This window comes from Xyrauchen texanus, chromosome 31 (genome assembly GCF_025860055.1).
Source record: "Xyrauchen texanus isolate HMW12.3.18 chromosome 31, RBS_HiC_50CHRs, whole genome shotgun sequence".
In the NCBI taxonomy this organism is placed as follows: domain Eukaryota; kingdom Metazoa; phylum Chordata; class Actinopteri; order Cypriniformes; family Catostomidae; genus Xyrauchen; species Xyrauchen texanus.
In genome coordinates, this window is record NC_068306.1 from 3,171,850 (window position 1) to 3,195,197 (window position 23,348).

The window sequence follows — 23,348 nt, forward strand, 5'->3', positions numbered from 1 at the left end:
TTTTATTTATTAATGTAGAACAGAACATGTTTATTTGCAAATATGTCTGTATTTGTACAAATCGCTGCACAATCATTCAATCCCGAATTCCACAGATTCAAATCAAATGGCATTTGTTTGTGGTTAGTAAAATACATTCACAACATTTATCTAGTACATGCATAATTGTGTTTGCATTCATTAATCATATTGAGATTAAAATCATTCCATAGGAGAGGAGCAATAAGTGAGTCGGAACAATGAGTGTCCCGGCAAATACTGAGGATATGCAACTTTGTATATAAAGTCTGTCGTCATCTCACAACCTGTATCTAAATGTTAAAAGGCAGCTGACCTCGAGGCAAATGTTCCTATCTTTTCAATGTTGTGTCCAGGATTTCTACAAGCTATAACATTGAAAATAAAAGCAATCTAAAAAATAAAAAAAATAAGCTATTGGAAATGTATTATGTGGGCCCTGAAAAACAGTAATTAAGAGGTACCTTTATATGCTTGCCCTTTTTAGGAATTTAAATTCTGAACTGCAATTATGCCATTCATTGTTGTCTATCAACCTCTCTACAACGTTTATTAAAATGATCAAATATATATTTAAAAAAAAATTATGCAGAAAGGGGAACAAAACGAAATCCCCAAAATAACCATTAGAAAACGTTTTAAGTTCATCCCATAAAAGCCTCCCTGCAATGTTTTGGGACGGTTAGTTTATGGCACAATAAACCTAAATATAACCATTGCAGAACATTCTGCATAAGATCTTTTTTAGTTTGTAACACAAAAATAGACCTGCAACATTCTGGAAATGTTTGAATGGACTCTGGCTGCAAATTGTATTGTGTTTTTAATGAAAAAATGTGGCCTTTTTCTGCCGAATTGTCTCGCTTATGGTTGATCGCTCAACCTGTCAATGTAAACTCTATAGAGGAGCCAATACAAACACATTCGGTGCATGAGCAATACGACTACTTAGTGATACTCTTAGTAAAGTTAAGGGGAGTTGCACACACTGACTAATCACAGACGAGGACTCTCCGTGTGTCAGGAAAGTCTGTGCCCCATTCGGACAGTCCATTGCATCACGTATACTGTACGGCTGTCACTATCAATTATTTTGTAAATTGAGTAATCTAGCAACTTTTCTGACGATTAATCGAGTAATCTGACAAATTATTTAACACAGATTGCATAAAGCTGTCGAGTCACATTTGGCTAAAATGCATTCATTAGCATAAGTTTTGATGTATTTTACTACTGAATAAAAACAACAAACAACAGACATCCAAAGTAGATCTATAATATATAAACAGATGTATATTCATGCTGACAGAGATTGGCTTCTCTGGGTGTGTCCAGCTTTTTAACTGCAAGATCTACTTTTATCTTTAACTAGTCAACATGATCTCCCATTTTAGTTTAACTCAAATATGGGAAAACAATATTTAATCTTTTCAGAAACAATGTCTGTGTCACGGCTCAAGTGAGTTTGTAGGTTTGTTTTATATGTTTTGACATTTTCTCTCACTCATGTCTCACAGGCATGGGACGTCAGCAGGATGAAATTGCTGCCTCGAACCAGGATTTGGAGGTGTTTGCTTTGCAACTCGCCGAGATCACATCCTTTGTTCAGCAAATCCACCATCACCTGATGCTGGCCCATCTCAGGAAGCTTCCTTACCGGTTCCAGCAATTCCTCTGGCTCCTGGATTCTTTGAAGCCCACGTTCCCCCTCCAGCCCTGTATTCAGGTGAGTTTGAATCCTGCAGTGCGCATTCCTTTCACAATTTTCACTGTTCTCTGACTGACCAACCCCAGATTCTCGCAAGACATTGCAGAGGTTTCTGGGGTTCGCTAATTGTTATTGGAAGTTCATAAGGAACTCCAGCTTGCCGCACCTCTGACGGACTTCACCTCCACACACACTGACTTTGGTTGGTCCTTGCAAGCTGAGGCCATCTTTTCTAAATTAAACGAGCAGTTTTCTACCGCACCCACCCTCGTTACTCCTGACCCTGCAAGTCAGTTCAATGGTAGTCTTATTACAGCGCTCCCCCTCGGATGGAAAGATGCATCCGTGTGCTTTTTTTTTCAGGTTGGCCACGGGTGAGTGGCCTCATTGGTTAGTGTTCGGGGGTACTTTTCGTGGTCTGGACAGATCATAAGAACCTAGAGTATATTCATAGCGTCAAATACCTAAACTCTAGACAGGCTTGCGGCACACTATTTTTTATGCATTTCAACTTCATGCTATCTTACCGAGCTCTAAAAACATCAAACCTGACTCCCTATCTCAATATTTTGAGGTCAAGACCTCCACCGCCCCACCGGATACCATTCTACCCAGCACTTGCGTGGTGGGCATGGTATCCTGGGTGGTGGAGGCTAAAGTCTGTGCGGTGTTACAACATATTGTGGCCCCCGCCACGTGCCCAAGTCTTCCGCATCCATGGCCTCCCGGTCGATGTTGTTTCTGACAGAGGCCCCAATCTCTGTCACGCCGCCCATTAGTTTGTTGGTTTGTTTTGTAATTTTCTCTCCCTTGTGTCTCGCAGGCACGGTCGGCATGCTTGATCAGAGGTTCCATTGGATCACTGATTGTTCCCAAGGGAACACTGGTCATGCCACTAATTAGCGTGCCAAGCAACACCAGTTCTCCCCGATTTCACTCCCTTCTTAAGCCTGCCGTGTTCTCAGTGTCTTTGCTAGATTGTGATGTTAAGTACTAACCTCACTCTCTCTGCCTAGTTGGTCCAGTCTTGTATATCTGTTGGTTGCCCGCGTGTGTCGGGTGTGTGTTTGCCATCCAGTATTGCTGCATGTCAGCTGGCCTTCCAAGGAGGACACCTCGTCTCTGTCCACATGTCGGGAGTTAAGTTTGCTCATCTCTGCTGGCCGTTATTCTGCATCTCATTAAGCTTCAACGGAGGAGTCTATGAATCTGTTCCTGACTTCCTGCACATACTCATCCTATGAACACGGATCATGGATTGCCCCTTGCACATCTACCACGTGCATGCCACTGGAGATCACTTCCTGCTGCTGCAGCCGATGTCGGGATTTTCTACATTCCTCAACCCAGTGACTGCTCATTATTACTGTTAATAAATCCTTTGAACTGTTACTCTGCTCTTGGGTCTGTTTGTCTCACTATTGTTCGTTACAGTCTGCCCAACAAGCTTGTTTATTGAAGATAAATTATATATGTGGTTAAACTATTTTATAGAGATATAAAAGCCTTTTTATTTGTATGTTGTTTTATTAACCGTTACTTGCATGCAAAACATAATACAATATTAACAGTATTCATGTCATTTTTTTCACTCTTGTGTTGAGCTGCAGCAAGTGCGGGCATTGTTGTTTTCATTCAGTTCTTTACTAAGTAAAAACGTATTATAATTTCATATATGGAGATGTCCATTTCTCCCTCAGGTAACCCAAAGTTTTATATTGGATCCGTGGGGTGCGAGACGTGAAGCTGAGGCTTATACTGCAGAATCCCGTTGAGACTTGACTGACATCATTCAGAGAGATCTGTGGTTTTATTCAGTAAATAAAGTTCTCAGGATTCCCACATTGAGTTTTACCCGTAATGATGGCCATAAACTATAAAATATATATTGGAAGTGGGGCATTGCAATACATTTTTAAACAATAAAATCACAAAATATAATTTAAATGAGGAAAAAGATCGCTTTTAATTCAAATTTCTTACACAGAAAAGAACTCAAACGATAATTTGCAGAAAATAACCTTTTTAGATCATCTGGAGTCAGTCAGATTTATTGAACAGAATGTGTTTGTGCATCTGTAATTGCATGTGTAAATTCAATCAAGTCCGAAGGACATCTTCATCGTGACATTATTTTAAATTGCTTCACAAAAGCATAATTTGCAAAACGATTGTTTAGATAAATAGGTTTAGAGTGCATTAGTATGTCCCGAGTGGCAATGAAGGGCTCGTTTTCTCTCACGCAATTGCATGCAGATGAGCTTAACGGGTGTGTGTGTGGGGATTTGAGAACACTGGATATCATCTTTTCAATTTCTATTGCATTGCTGAAGTGATGTTTTTAGATCCTGAAGTTTTTGTGCGCGCTCACACAGCTGACACCTTTTGTTGTCAGGACTACCCAAGTGCAGATCTTTTAGCGCCTTGGCCTGGTGAACTTGCAGGAGGGCCATGGCATGCAGGGCGGAGGTGGCCTGCACAGTGGCACCATAGGCTTTTGCCATCAGGGACGATGTTGTCCTACATGCCTTGTGAGGGGAGTGTTGGGCAATCCTGCCAGGTGGCCACGTTCTGCGGGCACAGTTGCACGGCAACCGCTTTGTCCACTTGGGTGAGCATAGAGTACCCGTGGGCCGCCATGGCATCGAGGGTAGTGAAAGCGGATGAGCGAGGAGGTCGGATTAGAGCAGTAAAAGGTGCCCTCCACGACTTTGTCAGCTAGTCGAGCACTTCCGGGAAGAAGGGGACCCGGTCTCGCCTCGAGCCGGGACGGAAGCAAGCGAGCCTGATGGGGGCGGGAGGTTTGTGGGGTTTTACCCGGCGAAACCGTGCCCGCTGAACTCCCCTAATCGCCTCCATTGACAGCTGGGTCGACCTCCATCCCAACGCTGACATAGGCTCTCGTATAAATGCAGTCAATGTATCATGCAAAGAAAAGTGATCAATTCAAACTACAGTCTCGCATAGCCAGACCTATATCCACACTTTGTTTTAGCCCTGATCCAGCACTGGAGAGTCAAATATAATATACAGTCTCAAAGTTTGCTGTAAAACAATCATAACGGTGTAATTTTAATTGTGCCAACTCATCTGTCAGCATGATGCCGGTGAATCACGTTCAGTCTCTTTGTATGTTGCATCATTGTTTTGGACGCTATGGAGTTCTGGACCCCGTTTCAACCTGTATTTAGTGTAGACCACTTGTGATCAGATCACTATCTTAAAATCAGGTGGAATTGGGCCATTAATACAATGTTGAACATGGCCAAGCTTCACCACAACAGCTGATTTTAGCAAATGACACTTCTTAGATGATGCTGTTCTTTTGGAAGGAATTCCATCTTTGGGATTATCTGAAATTTCAACTATTTACTTGAAGCACTGTAACTGAAAGACTGATGACCTTTTCATATGAGAAACCACATGTCTTGCTGTGCTGAAACTCCTCCCACAAGAAGAGCACTTTTATGGTTTCTCTCCAGTATGAATTCTCTCGTGTGTTTTCAGGTAATCTGACCTAGTGAAACTCTTTTCACAGTGTGAGCACTTGTAAGGTTTCTCTCCAGTGTGAATTCTCTTGTGCGATTTCAGGCTTTCTGACTGAGTGAAACTCTTTCCACATTGTGAACACTTGTAAAGTTTTTCTCCAGTGTGAATTCTTTGATGCTTGTTCAAGTTGCTGGCTGTTGTAAAGGTCTTCCCACATTCAAAGCACATATGAGCCCCCACACCCGCATGTATTTTCTGGTGCCGTTTAAAATATGACCGGTAAGCAAAACTCTTTCCACAAAAAGCACACTTGTAAGGCTTCTTATTTGTGTGAGTTTTCATGTGTGTTTTTAGGTATGCTGCCACAACAAATGTTTTACCGCACTGATCACATTCAAATGGTCTTTCTCCAGTGTGACGGAGGAGATGAATCTTGAGATCTTGTGCATATGTAAAACTTTTCCCACACTGATGGCACAAGTAAGGCTTCTCTCCAGTATGAATTCTCATGTGGACATTAAGATATCTTTTATATGTGAAACTCTTTCCACACTGAGAGCAGGTGAAAGTATTTTTTGATGCACTTCTTTGAGACTTTGAGAAATTCTTCTTAGTCTTTGAGTCACTCAAAGATTTTTCTCCAATCATTAAATCATGATGTTTCTGATACTGAAGTTTCTCTTCAACTTCATTCAGCTCTTCATGTCCCTCTTGCTCTTCCATCAGCTCTACAATGAACATAGTAAATTGACAAAAATTAATTCAAGAGGAACAATGGCAGAACGCACCAAAAATCCACCATGGCTATCCTATGTTCAGACACAAGCAGCTGAATGTGTCCAAAATCAGAATTTCTTATTTTTAAAGATTATACACACAAGATTTTAAATTTAGCCCATATCCGACACTAGTCTGAACAGCCAATGCTCGTTAACTTACCTGCATGTGTATAACAAACACAGACATTTTAATATGCATAATAAAATAACTTAAAACATACCTATAAACATTTTTATATTTTATTTTTATCAGAATATGACACTTAATGAATACCTAATAAAATATCTGCAACTGATAAAAAACCAGATGGATAAAGATTTTTTAAACAAAGTCATTTGCAATCATATGGTAGAATTGATTTACCATTGAAGCTCAAGAATGTAATATAATGAGCGAGACAGCATTAAATCGAAGGACAGCGGGAAAAACATCATTATATATAAGATAAGAGTTATTTACAATTATTTCAGATTTGCATTTACTTGCTTGCATTCACGTTTTGATACAGTTTGAGAAAGATAGAAACTGTTTTCTGCAAGGGTGACCTGAGCAAAGAGCGGTTACATAGGCTAAATCTACCTCTGCATGTATTCATGCACATATTTTACTATGTGAAACTCAAATGAACCACTGAACCCAACTGTTGAAGCCAAAGGTTTTTTTTATTTTCTTAAAAAGGAACTGCATGCATCAACTAGAAAAGATTTGATTGAGATCTGAAGTTTTAAACCATAAAAAGGCATATTATGTGGTAAATCGAGTGTGCAAGTGACGAATGTTCCAGTAGATATCATATTATATCTGATCTGTCTGCTCACACTGAAGGCAAATCGGAAAAAATCAGATGCGTATCAAATAGAGGTCGGCTGATATATCGGTTTTGCCGATAAATCAGCACTGATAACAGATTTCTGAACTATTGGTTCTCAGCAAAAATCCACACCGATAGTTTTCCCTGTTGTGTCCGATGCTGGAGCAGCTGGGAAGGGTCCGCTGTCATTATACAGTATGAGAGCGACCTCTAGAGGTGAAATAAAAACTTCACTGATGCCTTTTGGTGTTTGTTTTGATACGCAATATTACACTCTGCATGGAGCAGAACACTTCAAATGTGGATCTTTAGCCATTGCGTCTTGATCTCTTATAAGCACTTGTCAGATTAAGCAATGAGTTATTTAAATGCTTTGTTAGGAAAGATGTTCAACTTGGCAATGTGTTTAAGATTCTCGCATTCAGTTCCAGTCTGTTGTGTTCCTTCTGACTGAACAGACCCTGGGGTCTGGGCTCATCGTCTGAGCCGCTTCACCACTGAGTTCAGACGTTCTGGCGCAACCTGCAATACCATTTCCTCGTCCTCCCAAATTTTGCACAATACTTGAAGTGGACGAGAAGGATTGCATGGCCATCCTTAGGACGGAGCAGTTGGTGCGGCCTCACCAGGCGGCCCCGTGGCGATCCCTAACCCAACTAATCCTGGTGACGCCCTATCCCCCAGTGATTGTTACCGGGGGTGACTTACAAAGGCAGCGATTGCTACCGCAGGGATCACAGAACGTGATTGCTTATGATGGGATAAGGAACACGCACCGACACCAACATGCATCTCACCACCGCACCACACCTTCTTGACCCCCCCCAACATTGGACAGCAAAAGGCCCCGATGCTCCAAATGATTAAGTAACAGGTCTGCATGCTTGCACCCTTGTTCCTCTGAAAGTGCTAAGAGCAAACAGTCGTCAGGGTAAATCATAATGTGAACACCGCTCAGCCTCAGGCAGGACTTTAAACTGGTAAGCAATCCCCTTAATGGCGAATCTCAAGAATGGCCTATGATTAGGGGTTATCAAAGTGTCTTTTAGGTTAACTGACACAAACCAGTCTATAGGGCAAACATGAGACAGAATGTGCTTCCAAAATGGAATAAATCAGCAGCCACCTCACAAACTGTAGTACATAGTCGTGCGTGTGTTGCAAGATAGGCGGTCTCCTGCATGATGCCAACCATAGTAAAAACAGGGAAAATCTTTCTGCGTTACAGAGGAAATGACAATCTGTTCCCGGCTCACAATGGTGGGGGAAACAAGAAGATTGTTTAATAAGCACCATAAGACAACAGTGCCAGAGACCTTAAAATCTCACTTAGTAGGGAAAACACCATGTCATAATAATCTGCTTCTGCAGCTCTGGAAAAAGTGGCACAATGACAACAGTGACAACTTATCCTCAACTCTTCCATGCTCTATATCCCGTCCTCACGCCTCCCTCGTGCAGTCCCTCAGGAGCCGCAGGAGGACTGTGGCTGGAGGAGAGGACCAGTTTCAGCTTTCAAAACGAAAGCTGTGAGTAAACCATTGAGATTTATGTGCCCACCAAAAATCCAATCAAACTCTGTAAGCACTTTGTCGAAAAGGGCACTGCACAGGAAATCACAGCACTTGTGTTGAATGGAACCTAATGTGGAGAAGACGAGGCATGCCAGGCTGAGCCGGTGATAAATCGCCCTCAAATCTCCATGCTCTATTCCCCATTATTGTCAGGATCATGTTACTTTGTCAGTCATGCTTATTGTGGTGATAGGATCCTGGAACCCAGATTCTGGGTTTGTGTTTTCATGTTCAGAGCATAGTATCTGGGTCCTGAATCTTCAGTCCAATTCTTTTTCTGTTCTGGGTTGGGATCTGGACACTGATGATCCAAATCTCATCTTTTGTTACTCATTTGCTTTGCCTCAATACATTTTGACCTCTTCCCTCTTGTATTTGTCAGATCATATTGCGAGTTTGTTTGTTCCTTTTTCTGGAGGTTACTGTCTTACCACTACAATCAAGTTAGCCATTAAGTTGGATGAGTTTCTCAGCCTCTGCCTCAAAGGACTTCCTCCCCCTACACACCCTCCCTGGTCTACCTGGTCCATTCCATTTCCCCGGACTCCTGACCCTGCACCGTACTTGGAGCCATCCCCCCCAGTTTCCCCCACACTCCTTCCCTTGGTTGGTACTTCTTGTTCCTCCGCTCCTGCCCTCTTTGTGCTTCCAATCTCATCCTGGTCTGTGCATCCAGCCCAATCTAATTTGTGTTTTTGTCTGTTCTGTTTTCTGTTCCATAATAGAATCATTTAATTTTCACTCATTCCTGCATTTGGATCCTTATTCCTGCTAATTGCTTGACAAGTATAGTGGGAGAAGAGGGGGACAGCTTAAGCTGTCAGATCAGAAAGTGAGATGCTTTCACATTAAACACAACCAGCCTCAACGAGTGTCACTTTACCTAAAACAGCGATCATGCCTGCCAGACAGAGTGAAATATGCTTGTTTTCATGTGCTTGTGGAAACATTTGCAAAATGGCATCTCTATAGATACGTTAAGCAAACGGCTCTTTTACGATTTTGCACAGTATACAAATACACACAAACACAATCTGTCTGTAACGTTTACGTCACAAGCTACAAAACGCGACAAATAAGCCCTGTGCTGGATGTTATGGTGATAATTATCGTGGAGATGGAATATAATGTCAACCGGTAGAAATTTGTCTATATGTCTATATCGCATAATATAGCTGTGTATGACACTCCTCCTGGCTGCACATGAGACTTAAAGGGAAAGACAAACATGGAGAAACAGAAAGCAGGACAACTCCAAATTAAGTCAAACTCCTTTGCATATAAAGGTGCCTTTATCTCACATTGATTGATGAATGAGCGTAAACACAGCGGTGTAAAATGGACCCTCTGCTAAAAGCCCCCCCATCTCTTTATAGTGCTGCTGACGCGGCAAGCTTTCCTACCCACATCTTTACCTTTGCAAATATGGAGAGCAGGGCTCGACAATAATGACTGCACGATGGCCCGGGGCCAGTGTGAGAGTGGTTCGGGCCAGTTGCTAGAACAGTCACTTGCCCGATCGGGCCAGTGCTGCATTTATAACGTTAGCGTTAGCAGACAACGAGCGAGAGAGCACAAAAAATAGTGAACAAAGTCTTCTAACCGTGCACTCTGCTGGTAGTTTAACGTTGTACCACCTTTGTATTGGCCAGATTTTGATCTAAATTATGTCACACATGTTTGTTCTTTGATTTCGTAGGAAGTGTCCAGGGGCCTTAATGCACAAAAGACAAGTGAACACTTCTAAAACAACAATAAAAACAATGAGGAACTTTTTCATGCTGACTTGACAGTTGATCGTCTTCAAATGTAAAAATATAAAAGGAAGAAACATACCTGAATGAATAAAATTATCTTCACATCTTTGTTGTTCTTCTGTTGTGGTTTCTCCTCTCATCTTCATCAGGTTTCCGCAGTCCAGCAGCTTCACTGAACTCATCTTCACTGGTGTCTGCAGCATCTGCTGTTCCTCTGCTGTGTTTTCTTCTTTTATCTCCTCCTGCTTCACTTCAATCTTCACTGGTGTCTGCAGCATCTGCTGTTCATCAACATCTTTATCACTCTGTTGTTCCTCTGTTGTGTTTTCTTCTTTTATCTCCTCCTGCTTCACTTCAATCTTCACTGATGTTTGCAGCATCTGCTGTTCCTCTGCTGTGATTTCTTCTTTTATCTCCTCCTGCTTCACTTCAATCTTCACTGGTGTCTGCAGCATCTGCTGTTCTCCAGCGTTACAGACAGAAGTCAGAGACTCTGTGGAGGTTTGATCACCCTGATTACTGTCACACACACTCTCCTGAGCATCAGTAGAACAGAGTAAAGTGAGCTGTGAGTCCTGTGTGTCTCTGGATCTCTGTTCAGAGAGTTTGTCCAGCAGCTGCTGTGGTGTGGACTGATCTCTGCCGCTCCACACTGAATCCTGACATTCTGTGGAGGTCCCATCAGTCACACACACTGAAGATTGACAGGAAACCTTTTCCAGCTCCTGACAAACACAACACAATCACATCTGTACCGTTCATCATCACAGACACACAGTCATATCACATCATTTGAAACTTACTTACAATCTCAACTTTAACTCGCTCAAAACAGGTGCAGGATGAATACAGTTCTGTCTCCATCAGTTTTGTCTTCAGTGACGTCACCTCTTTCTTCAGCTGAGAGATTTCTGTGATGAAATCATCAATATCCAGCATGGACAGATCAGTTCCTACTGATTTACAGCAGATCACATCCACCTGCTCTCTCATGATGAACATCTGAACACAAAAACATCCTCATTATAATGGACTGACATTCATCAAACTCATAAAGTGTATTATTTAATTACAAACAAGAACAAATACGTTGAAATAACAATGTTTCTGAGATGGCATAAATATAAATACATGCTTCGTGTTTGGCTTATTTTTCCTGATAGACAGAATATTATCAGATATCAGCCTTTAACAAGCTTTATTCAAAATATAATCGCCTTAAACTCATTTTAAATTAAACATGATATTCTCAGATTTCTGTATGTTTCTCCTGAAACTGAATATTTAGAGTCTTTTAAGATCATTAAAATGCAGAGAGAGAAAAACAACATGCACAGAAAAATAAATAAATCTCACAAATGGTGTAAAATATATGAATAACAGAGCTCAAACTGCGGGATCTTCTCGTGTTTAATGGTGGTTTGCAAAACAACTTATGGCGCTTTTTCATACTGGACTGGAGTGTGACAGTGTCTGGGGAAACTTTGGGTTTTGTAAAAGCACTGATCAGCCATAACATTAAAACCACCAGCCTAATATTGTGTAGGTCCCCCTCGTGCCACCAAAACAGCACCAACCCGCATCTCAGAAAAGGATACAAATATCTGTATAAAAAGTACTGAACATTTACTCCCAAGAACAAGTCTTAAAGGGGTCATATAATGCCATTTTTGTACAAGTTAATATGAATCTTTAGGGTCTAAATGAAAACTTTGTAATATACTTTTATTAAAAATTCTCATTAGTATTTTAAGAAAACACTAATTTTACCTGCTCAAAAACAGCTCTGTTTTCAGCACGCCGTTTCAGTGCATATGACTTTAAACGATAATGAGCTTTGGTCATCCCGCCCGTAACGTTATGGAAAACATGCCGTAATAGAGTGCCGAAGTTATGACGTCACTTTGTAGGCCAAAACGGAAGTTAGCGGCGCATGGGTTCCCTCGATCGAAAAGCTATGCATTTTCCCCATAGACTTTTGGAAAATCGCAAAAAATAAGATCTGTGTTCAACAAAGAGTTGTGACCCTTACACGTTTTGTCTATCAAGATAATATTTACAAGTTAATCCAAAATGTATACATTTTGAAGCCTAAATAAAGCTGTCAGATATAAAATGCTAACGGTAGGCTATAAACGGACTACAGCACACCATGGTCGCGGATCAACGTCATCATCAAGCTTCAAACTTTATTTAAATGGTAACTAAACCCTAAACCAACTTTTGTTTAGTTAATGATCTGTAAGAATGGGGCTTTATTAGTACTGGTCATTGATTCAAGTAATTTTTTTGACATTTGTGTATAAAGTGTTTTAATTCTACAATATATGGTGTAAAAACGTCTGAGCGCTGCCCTCTTCAGGTTGAACGGTGGCTACTGCAGTTGAATTTTCCTATTGGCTGTTTGCGGTACTTCGTGACGTAAGCGGTGACAGCTGACGTAAGCAGGTTCCAACTCACCACGCCCTTGGTACGAGCTACCATGCCCATGGTAGTATAAAAACCATCTCGTTTCGTCAAAACCACTGTAGCGAGTCAGGAGTTGGAATTGCGAGTATTGAAAACGATCAGGATAGAGTATTTTAGCATCTATTTAGCATAGCATTTATATAGTTATTTAGATTATTTTGTGTAGCCTAGGTAGTTAATTAGCATATTTGTTAGTGTAGTATTGTTAGAAGCATAGTTAGTTAGTAGCATAGTATTACGTCAGTTAGGATAGCGTCAAGTTAGCGTAGATTATCTGTATTTAGTACAGTGGTCAGGATGGTACGTAGGTGTAATGTTGCTGGTTGCAACAGCACTGCTGGACTGTATTGCTTTCCATATAGACTTGGAAATTAGGCGCCAGGGGTTGCACGTCCTTGTTCTGGAAGACCGCGAGTTCCCGCCTAGAGCTGGAGGAGTGTGCAAACTGCATTTTACACGGGATTGCTTCTCCAATGCAATGGAGGTGGAAATGGGCTTCTCCAAACAGCTTGTGCTGAAAAGCGACGCAGTGCCAAACTCTGCTCCTCCTGCATGGACTCCACCAACTCAGCGGCGTCTTGAGGTGAGTGATCATATATATTTGAATCACAATTTATGGTTAGGCTAAAGTTAATCCTCTGGGGTAGACAAACGCGCGTTCGCGATGCGGGAGTGTTAAACGTATTGCACCCTTATACATTGTATTACGGTATTGACTGTATAGTTTTATTTGGAGGTATACGGTTTTGTACATGATGACGTTACGCTTTACGTCACATTCTTCTAAGTTGAGAGAACAGCTAACTGATGTTATGTTCAAGTGAAGCTTGCTAAATAAAAATCCTGCTAAAAGGATAAACATCACTGAACAGCGTTTCGTTTGTTTTTCCTGCATGCGAGTGAAGGTGAATAAGAACTCGGATGCTCAACAGGGAGTTAAAACCGCAGTTTGAGCCAGCGGCTCGAATTGATATGGCTCCGGCCCTGTGTCCACAGACAATTCACCCTCCTCCACTTCAGGTGAAGGTGGGGGAGAAAGGTCCTCGACTTCAAAAGACCGCTCCGTGGCAAAGCTACTTGTGTCACTCCAGTCACTCTCCATTTTAGAGTCTGACAGCAGCTGTCAATTAATCTGTCACTACGGGTCTCAGGTGCACGCCCCTCCCTCCCCCCGCTCATCCCCGCCCTCGTTTCATCCCCTCTATCCCCGCTGGGGTCTGCCCACTTTTCGAGCATTTTTCAAATATTGCTAGTGGGTGGAGTCAGACTCTGAGCAGGGGTTTAGTTACCCTTTAAAAAACACGCTCGCTCATTATGATCTGCGCTGCGTATGAACACTTATCCACTTTTTCATGAGAAATATTGCCCATTCGTTTTTTCCAAAAATGTTAGAAACTAATTTTGTTTATGCATGCCTCTCTGAGATTTTTTTAAAATCTTTTGTTAATGTTTTATTTATTCGTTTATTATTTTGTTAGTTTATATAAACCTTAATATTATTTTCTTTGTGATTAAAGCCCATGGTGCAGGTTAAACACCACTGTCGATTAATGGGTAGATAAAGCAGTCAAGATATGTATATAAAGTTAGAAATGTCTCCAAAATGGTGTTAAAGTCCAGTTTTGTAGTTTTGGTTAGAAACGGTTATTTTTTACGCGATTCGGCGATGACGTCACATGAGGTAGACGCGGTGGAATGTAGCCTCAGCCGTTCTCAGCTACTTGAACTAATTCTAGCAGACTAGCACTGACTACTATGGCGTCTAACTGGGATGAGGAAGAGGTGGCAAGACCCACAGTTAACATTTATGATGGCCCACAGCCATACAATTTCGAACCGTTTAAACGTGAGAGGGCGAATGAGGAAATACCGAGAGCAGATGGCCGTCAAAGACAAATAAATGCATGGTCAGAGGAGAATGAATGGAGAGTTGGTGTAGTGTCCTGGTGAGTTGCTATCATTTAGAAACGCAGCAATGACCGCTGGAGCTAGTAGTCTATGAACAGCAGTGCATACAATAACTTTTATGCTTTATTTCTAAGCTTTTACCTCTTTCTCCGGTGAAAATGTTGTTTCGCCGTAGCCGACGCCGAGTAGGCGTCGTCAGTGTGATTATTGTTGATAGTGCCAACTAGTTTTCCTCGTGATTGATTGTCATAAAGTGGGACATGTGTGCTACAACTAACGTTAGTTTCCCAGTGGAAACAATAACCTATGGCACAGCCATAAAGCTTTCATGATGATATGGACTTTTACTTCAGGGCAATTTTGTTATTATTCTAATTTTTATTCGTGAATCACTAAATATGCTCTTCTAATGTCAGAGTGATCGTGCTTGTAAGTTAGTGGAGGCTGTGTCAAAGGGAACACGGTATACAAAATACACACAGAGCTAGCTAACACGCAGCTTGTAAACATTAACGTTAGCATGATGCTTACCGTGGCAATTTCTCGCTTGCGGCAGACGGTGTCTCTCGACCTCGGGACGGGGCAAGCAGAGAGGTTTGCGTTCACAGACGGCACGGCGGTAGGAAGTAATTTAGCACTCCTCTCACTCTTTAATCCAAGTGAGACCATTTTAGCATCCCCTGAGTGGTAATCCTCCTCTTTGAAATGTGCGCTGCATATTCTCGAGTAGGCGGTGACAGAGCTAGCTGAAAAATCTGCCCGCCTAATCTTCACAAACTGCACCCAGCTTCGGAAGATCCCTTTGTCCTTGGGGAAGGAATGGACCCTATGTCCAGTTTTGCTGGAGTTCTTGCACCCGCCACAAACACAGTAATAAACCATTTTGACTAACGTTATTTATGATCTACTCTTTATCTATCTCTAAGCTCTCTGTTATGCTATGCTATTCTATCTATCTATCTATCTATCTACTTACTTATAAATCTGTCACTGTTTCACTAGTTAGCTACTCCTCGTCTCACTCTCCCTCAATTGTAAGGCGGGCCGCGGGCTTTCTTCTGTCGTCCAACAGTCAGCGAGTACCTCATGTGACGTCATGGAATGCATTGTGGGAGAAATAAGAAGCTGTAGCTAAAAGCTAACATATCACCTACTTTTCCGTATTATATTTCTTTTTTGTAGTACCCTACAACATCAAATACAATGGATAACTGTTTAAATGTTTATTACCAACTAGAAAATTGCCAAAACAAAAACAAAACCTGCACCATGGGCTTTAAGATTATTATGCCTTGATCATTGTGCCCCAAATAAACTTTAAAGATTATCTTTCACTGTATTATGTTTGATTGTATGTTTGCATACCATTTGCTAATTCGCCAGAAAAAAAATCGCGATTTTACCATCTCATAAGCACTAACGTTAGCTATGGCCGTATCAATTTCCAATCTTATGTCCTTTTTCTTAGACGATAGAAAAACCATAGATCGAGGAGAGAACCACTATAAATCACAGAATCCTGTGTACAAACATATTTGGAAAAACTACAATTTGAAAAGACTAAATATATAACGTTATGTATATTAACTGAAAGGTAAACTTAAAAGAACGTGAGGCTGTTTGTCATGATGACGTCTAAAGTCCCCGCCAAAGGATGTAGTCCATTTTAGCAACTTGTTAGCAATCACCGTTTTTAAGACACAATAATGTTTAAAAAACCACAAGCAGGTTATCACTGGTGTGTTTTATTTCATAGATCAAAACATGAAAATATTTAGAGGCTTTGTTAACCACAGACCTTATTTCAGGCGATTTAGCAAAAACCCATTAAAAAAACCCATAGACTTTAGGGCGAGGGAACCGGAAGTGCTAAAATGCTAACTCACTTCCGCGTTTTGGCCTACAAAGTGACGTCATAACTTCGGCACTCTATGTACCCTGAGTGTAAACATTAGCCACATTCATTGTGAAGCGTGCAAGCGATTTGCAAAGATTAATATAAAGGTTAATAAAACGTTACACTTACTTCTTCTGGAGGTGCAGTGGGAATATAAATAGTTGGTACCGAATGTTTTTTCAGAAGCAGCTTCTTAGCAAAACCAGCTTTATACTGACCCTCGTTTATAAAGCAGTCTGGTGAAAAATGATTCGCGCAAACATGAGCGCATTGACGTTGCTCGTGGGGAATATTCCCATCGTAAACAAAACTCAGCCACTGCGTCTTCAGCGGTTCAGATTTAGGAACATCAAAATGACTGCTGTGTTCGTTATTACACCGAAGAACAGAACACCACAATCGCTTAGGCGCCATTCTGTATCAACAATGATGACGGACTATGATTGACAGCTCGCTCACGAGCGAGGGCGGGTCTGTGTTGAAACACTGCTGTCAATCAACAATCCTGGGAGGGGCGTCCGACCATGTGACGTCACACGATCGAACGGCTCGATTTGAGGCAGGGGAAAATATATAAGGAGATTAAAACAAAAACACTGGATGGAGTTTTATCATAATAGGATGGTTGTGTACAGGCACAGCCAACACACATTTCAGTACAATCAACTTGAAAAAGTGCATGTACCATTCTATGACCCCGTTAAGCTATATAAAGAATAATATTCTGAGTGTTTTGCAGTTCATGTCTCTAGCTCAAACAGTCAATGAGTTTAATAGAATATTACAAACATTTATTTATTTGAAAACATATAGAATGTAAATTCCACAAACAGAGCATTGTGTCATACAAGGGATATTTTTAAGAACATTCCATTTTTGTTGTGATGTCATAATATCAAATGGTTAAATGGATTTATAGGGCTAATAAAATGTATATACATTTATAATAGCTTTAAATTCAGCTTTGTGCAAGGTAAAGAAAACATTCATGCATTTCCAGGTTGGTTTGACTTGAAAATGTTAGAGGCACGGAGAGTTTAATGGGTATTGTCGCGAACTTTACCGCACAATTATACAGACGGTACGCGTAAAATAACAACATAGCTCTGGTCTCCGTGATACAATCAGAGACAATGCTAACTTTAGCTGCATTAGCCGTGGAATCAGCTAACAAGCACATTCAGAAAGGTGATTTGCAAACGTTCACTAAAAGTGCGACTTAACTTTTCAGGATATAAAGCTGGAACACGAACAGTTGGTACTGACCCATGCTTGATAATCAAATTTTTGAAAATCCTGCTTTATATTGACCCTCATTCACAAAGCAGTCCGGTGTAAAATGATTTGCACAAACATACACGAATTTTGGTATGTTTTGGGGCACATTTGCTTCAAAAACAAAACGTGTCCACTGCGTCTTCAGTGGCTCTGCTGCCGGAAGTACATGAAGACTCTTATGTTCACTTTTACAGCCAGCAACAGAACACTTATGACGCTTACGAGACTGAGACATTATTCTTCTCACTGTAGCTGCTCCAGCGAAAAAAAAAATAATGGCGGACTGTGTGTAAATCACTCAGGGAGGATCTATGATAACAGGGTGGAGTCTGTCACCAGTGGTGGGCGAGGCCGGACGTGACGTCATGTTAGAGCGGAAACGAAAACCAAACACTTTGACACACTGTTTTTGATTAATAGAAATATAAGTAAGAGGAGTGGATGGTTATGCACACACACTGCCGACTCACATTTATGTTCATTCACCATATTAAAGTGAATTTTGCATAAAAGATCCCCTTTGTTCTCATATAACATTCGGCCAATGTTCCACACACCGTAATGACATGACAGTGATGCATGACAGTGATACTGAAGTCTTATGGTGTGTTCACATACAACGCAGATTTTGTTTTTTGCCTTGCATACATTGTACATACATGAATGCTGAGCTGTAGTCTACAAACAGCATTCTCACATGTGTTCCTTTTTTCCAGGTGGGAGAGAGCAGTGTGTGTTGTAGATGCAATGGCATCATCGGTGGAGCGGTTGTTGTGGTATGAGTCCAGTGAGGCGGGCAGCACAGAGCAGATGCAATCTCTGATTAGTCTCTCAAAGCATTTGCTGATGATGGGGGTCAGAGCAACAGGACGACATTCATTTAAGCAAGTGTTTTTGGATTGCTTTGGTACAGGCATGATGGTGGAAGATTTAAAGCAGGTGGGGACCACAGACAAGGAGAAGGAAAGGTGGAAAATGTCCACCTTTCGGCTTTGATCCGGGGCAGTGGTGGCTCAGTGGTTGAGACTCAGGGTTACTGACCAGAATGTCGGGGGTTCAAGCCCCAGCACCACCAAGATGCTACTGTTGGGCTCTTGAGCCACTATTGTCCCTGTAATAAGTGCACTGTAAGTCGCGTTTGATAAAAGCGTCTGCCAAATGCATAAATGTAAAATTTATGTATGATCCATAAATCACCAGCCAGTTGGTTCACGCACGCTCTGATGACACAGCTTGGAATGCCATCTGGCTTTACGGATATTCACCCGTCAAATGGATCGGGTTACATCCGCTACAGAGACGGAGCGTGAACTAACCTCTTTAGCTTTGGCCATGAGGGTTGTGTTTTTTCCATCCAATAAAAGTAAGAACCCATACATTTCCAAAATCTCAAAAAGATAATCCCATTCTAGCATATCAAACGCCTAAACGGCAAAACCAAATCGAGCCCCGGTCCAAATCGAGCATCCTGTGAAGTGCTAATTTATCTTCCTCTAAAACACATATTTTAATAGCCTCTCCTCAGAAGTTCCCCGTCACTTTTCTAATGATAAAAGGCAAATATCAATAAAACTTCTATAATATACCATCTGCAAATATGCAGATATCTTGTTTAAACAGATGTAATTTCAAGTAACAACCATGTTTTGGTTTATTATTACAATACATTTGAACTACAAAATATTCTTTTAATCAAAATCAAGACACTGAAATTTAATAATACTTCTGTGAAAGCTTACTGAACTGAACTGTGTGTGTGTGTTTAAGTGAATGTTGGAATATATTCATAAGTGTGCATCTGGATATGCAGGTAAGTCATTATTTCCATATTATCCGTGGGGTGCGAGACGTGAAGCTGAGGCTTATACTGCAGAATCCCGTTGAGACTTGACTGACATCATTCAGAGAGATCTGTGGTTTTATTCAGTAAATAAAGTTCTCAGGATTCCCACATTGAGTTTTACCCGTAATGATGGCCATAAACTATAAAATATATATTGGAAGTGGGGCATTGCAATACATTTTTAAACAATAAAATCACAAAATATAATTTACATGAGGTAAAAGATCGCTTTTAATTCAAATTTCTTACACAGAAAAGAACTCAAACGATAATTTGCAGAAAATAACCTTTTTAGATCATCTGGATTCAGTCAGATTTATTGAACAGAATGTGTTTGTGCATCTGTAATTGCATGTGTAAATTCAATCAAGTCCGAAGGACATCTTCATCGTGACATTATTTTAAATTGCTTCACAAAAGCATAATTTGCAAAACGATTGTTTAGATAAATAGGTTTAGAGTGCATTAGTATGTCCCGAGTGGCAATGAAGGGCTCGTTTTCTCTCACGCAATTGCATGCAGATGAGCTTAACGGGTGTGTGTGTCTGGCGGATTTGAGAACACTGGATATCATCTTTTCAATTTCTATTGCATTGCTGAAGTGATGTTTTTAGGTCCTGAAGTTTTTGTGTGCGCTCACACAGCTGACACCTTTTGTTGTCAGGACTACCCAAGTGCAGATCTTTTAGCGCCTTGGCCTGGTGAACTTGCAGGAGGGCCATAGCATGCAGGGCGGAGGTGGCCTGCACAGTGGCACCACAGGCTTTTGCCATCAGGGACGATGTTGTCCTACATGCCTTGTGAGGGGAGTGTTGGGCAATCCTGCCAGGTGGCCACGTTCTGCGGGCACAGTTGCACGGCAACCGCTTTGTCCACTTGGGTGAGCATAGAGTACCTGTGGGCCGCCATGGCATCGAAGGTAGTGAAAGCGGATGAGCGAGGAGGTCGGATTAGAGCAGTAAAAGGTGCCCTCCACGACTTTGTCAGCTAGTCGTGCACTTCCGGGAAGAAGGGGACACGGGGGGGGGGATGCTCTCCGATGCAGTGGAGACGTCATCATCCAGCTCGGGGTGTCCGAAGGAGACATCAGACTGGCCTTGGTGCGAACCAGTCTCACCTCGAGCCCAGACGGAAGCAAGCGAGCGTGATGAGGGCGGGTGGTTTGTGAGGTTTTACCCCGTGAAACCGTGCCCGCTGAACTCCCCTAATCGCCTCCATCGCCAGCTGGGTCGACCTCCATCGAAACGCTGACATAGGCTCTCGTATAAATGCAGTCAATGTATCATGCAAAGAAAATTGATCAATTCAAACTACAGTCTCGCATAGCCAGACCTATATCCACACTTTGTTTTAGCCCTGATCCAGCACTGGAGAGTCAAATATAATATACAGTCTCAAAGTTTGCTGTAAAACAATCATAACGGTGTAATTTTAATTGTGCCAACTCATCTGTCAGCATGATGCCGGTGAATCACGTTCAGTCTCTTTGTATGTTACATCATTGTTTTGGACGCTATGGAGTTCTGGACCCCGTTTCAACCTGTATTTAGTGTAGACCACTTGTGATCAGATCACTATCTTAAAATCAGGTGGAATTGGGCCATTAATACAATGTTGAACATGGCCAAGCTTCACCACAACAGCTGATTTTAGCAAATGACACTTCTTAGATGATGCTGTTCTTTTGGAAGGAATTCCATCTTTGGGATTATCTGAAATTTCAACTATTTACTTGAAGCACTGTAACTGAAAGACTGATGACCTTTTCATATGAGAAACCACATGTCTTGCTGTGCTGAAACTCCTCCCACAAGAAGAGCACTTTTATGGTTTCTCTCCAGTATGAATTCTCTCGTGTGTTTTCAGGTAATCTGACCTAGTGAAACTCTTTTCACAGTGTGAGCACTTGTAAGGTTTCTCTCCAGTATGGATTCTCTTGTGCGATTTCAGGCTTTCTGACTGAGTGAAACTCTTTCCACATTGTGAACACTTGTAAAGTTTTTCTCCAGTGTGAATTCTTTGATGCTTGTTCAAGTTGCCGGCTGTTGTAAAGGTCTTCCCACATTCAAAGCACATATGAGCCCCCACACCCGCATGTATTTTCTGGTGCTGTTTAAAATATGACCGGTAAGCAAAACTCTTCCCACAAAAAGAACACTTGTAAGGCTTCTTATTTGTGTGAGTTTTAATGTGTGTTTTTAGGTATGCTGCCACAACAAATGTTTTACCGCACTGATCACATTCAAATGGTCTTTCTCCAGTGTGACGGAGGAGATGAATCTTGAGATCTTGTGCATATGTAAAACTTTTCCCACACTGATGGCACAAGTAAGGCTTCTCTCCAGTATGAATTCTCATGTGGACATTAAGATATCTTTTATATGTGAAACTCTTTCCACACTGAGAGCAGGTGAAAGTATTTTTTGATGCACTTCTTTGAGACTTTGAGAAATTCTTCTTAGTCTTTGAGTCACTCAAAGATTTTTCTCCAATCATTAAATCATGATGTTTCTGATACTGAAGTTTCTCTTCAACTTCATTCAGCTCTTCATGTCCCTCTTGCTCTTCCATCAGCTCTACAATGAACATAGTAAATTGACAAAAATTAATTCAAGAGGAACAATGGCAGAACGCACCAAAAATCCACCATGGCTATCCTATGTTCAGACACAAGCAGCTGAATGTGTCCAAAATCAGAATTTCTTATTTTTAAAGATTATACACACAAGATTTTAAATTTAGCCCATATCGGACACTAGTCTGAACAGCCAATGCTCGTTAACTTACCTGCATGTGTATAACAAACACAGACATTTTAATATGCATAATAAAATAACTTAAAACATACCTATAAACATTTTTATATTTTATTTTTATCAGAATATGACACTTAATGAATACCTAATAAAATATCTGCAACTGATAAAAAACCAGATGGATAAAGATTTTTTAAACAAAGTCATTTGCAATCAAATGGTAGAATTGATTTACCATTGAAGCTCAAGAATGTAATATAATGAGCGAGACAGCATTAAATCGAAGGACAGCGGGTAAAACCGCATTATATATAAGATAAGAGTTATTTACAATTATTTCAGATTTCCATTTACTTGCTTGCATTCACGTTTTGATACAGTTTGAGAAAGATAGAAACTGTTTTCTGCACGGGTGACCTGAGCAAAGAGCGGTTACATAGGCTAAATCTACCTCTGCATGTATTCATGCACATATTTTACTATGTGAAACTCAAATGAACCACTGAACCCAACTGTTGAAGCCAAAGGTTTTTTTTATTTTCTTAAAATGGAACTGCATGCATCAACTAGAAAAGATTTGATTGAGATCTGAAGTTTTAAACCATAAAAAGGCATATTATGTGGTAAATCGAGCGTGCAAGTGACGAATGTTCCAGTAGATATCATATTATATCTGATCTGTCTGCTCACACTGAAGGCAAATCGGAAAAAATCAGATGCGTATCAAATAGAGGTCGGCTGATATATCGGTTTTGCCGATAAATCAGCACTGATAACAGATTTCTGAACTATTGGTTCTCAGCAAAAATCCACACCGATAGTTTTCCCTGTTGTGTCCGGTGCTGGAGCAGCTGGGAAGGGTCCGCTGTCATTATACAGTATGAGAGCGACCTCTAGAGGTGAAATAAAAACTTCACTGATGCCTTTTGGTGTTTGTTTTGATACGCAATATTACACTCTGCATGGAGCAGAACACTTGCGGATCTTTAGCCATTGCGTCTTGATCTCTTATAAGCACTTGTCAGATTAAGCAATGAGTTATTTAAATGCTTTGTTAGGA

General features: G+C 41.0%; 2 protein-coding genes across 2 annotated transcripts in view; both read right to left on the reverse strand.

Annotated features, from left to right (window-relative positions):
• The window catches only part of LOC127624962 (zinc finger protein 883-like), a 159,709-nt gene extending 142,891 nt beyond the window's left edge, over positions 1-16,818 (reverse strand). The window contains exon 1 of the mRNA XM_052099944.1: positions 16,541-16,818. The gene's annotated coding sequence lies outside the window, so the exon portion shown is untranslated. The remainder of the gene's footprint in view (positions 1-16,540) is intronic.
• LOC127624945 (zinc finger protein 665-like) overlaps positions 1-23,348 on the reverse strand; it is a 105,587-nt gene that overhangs the window by 76,486 nt on the left and 5,753 nt on the right. The gene's annotated exons all lie outside the window — the stretch shown is intronic.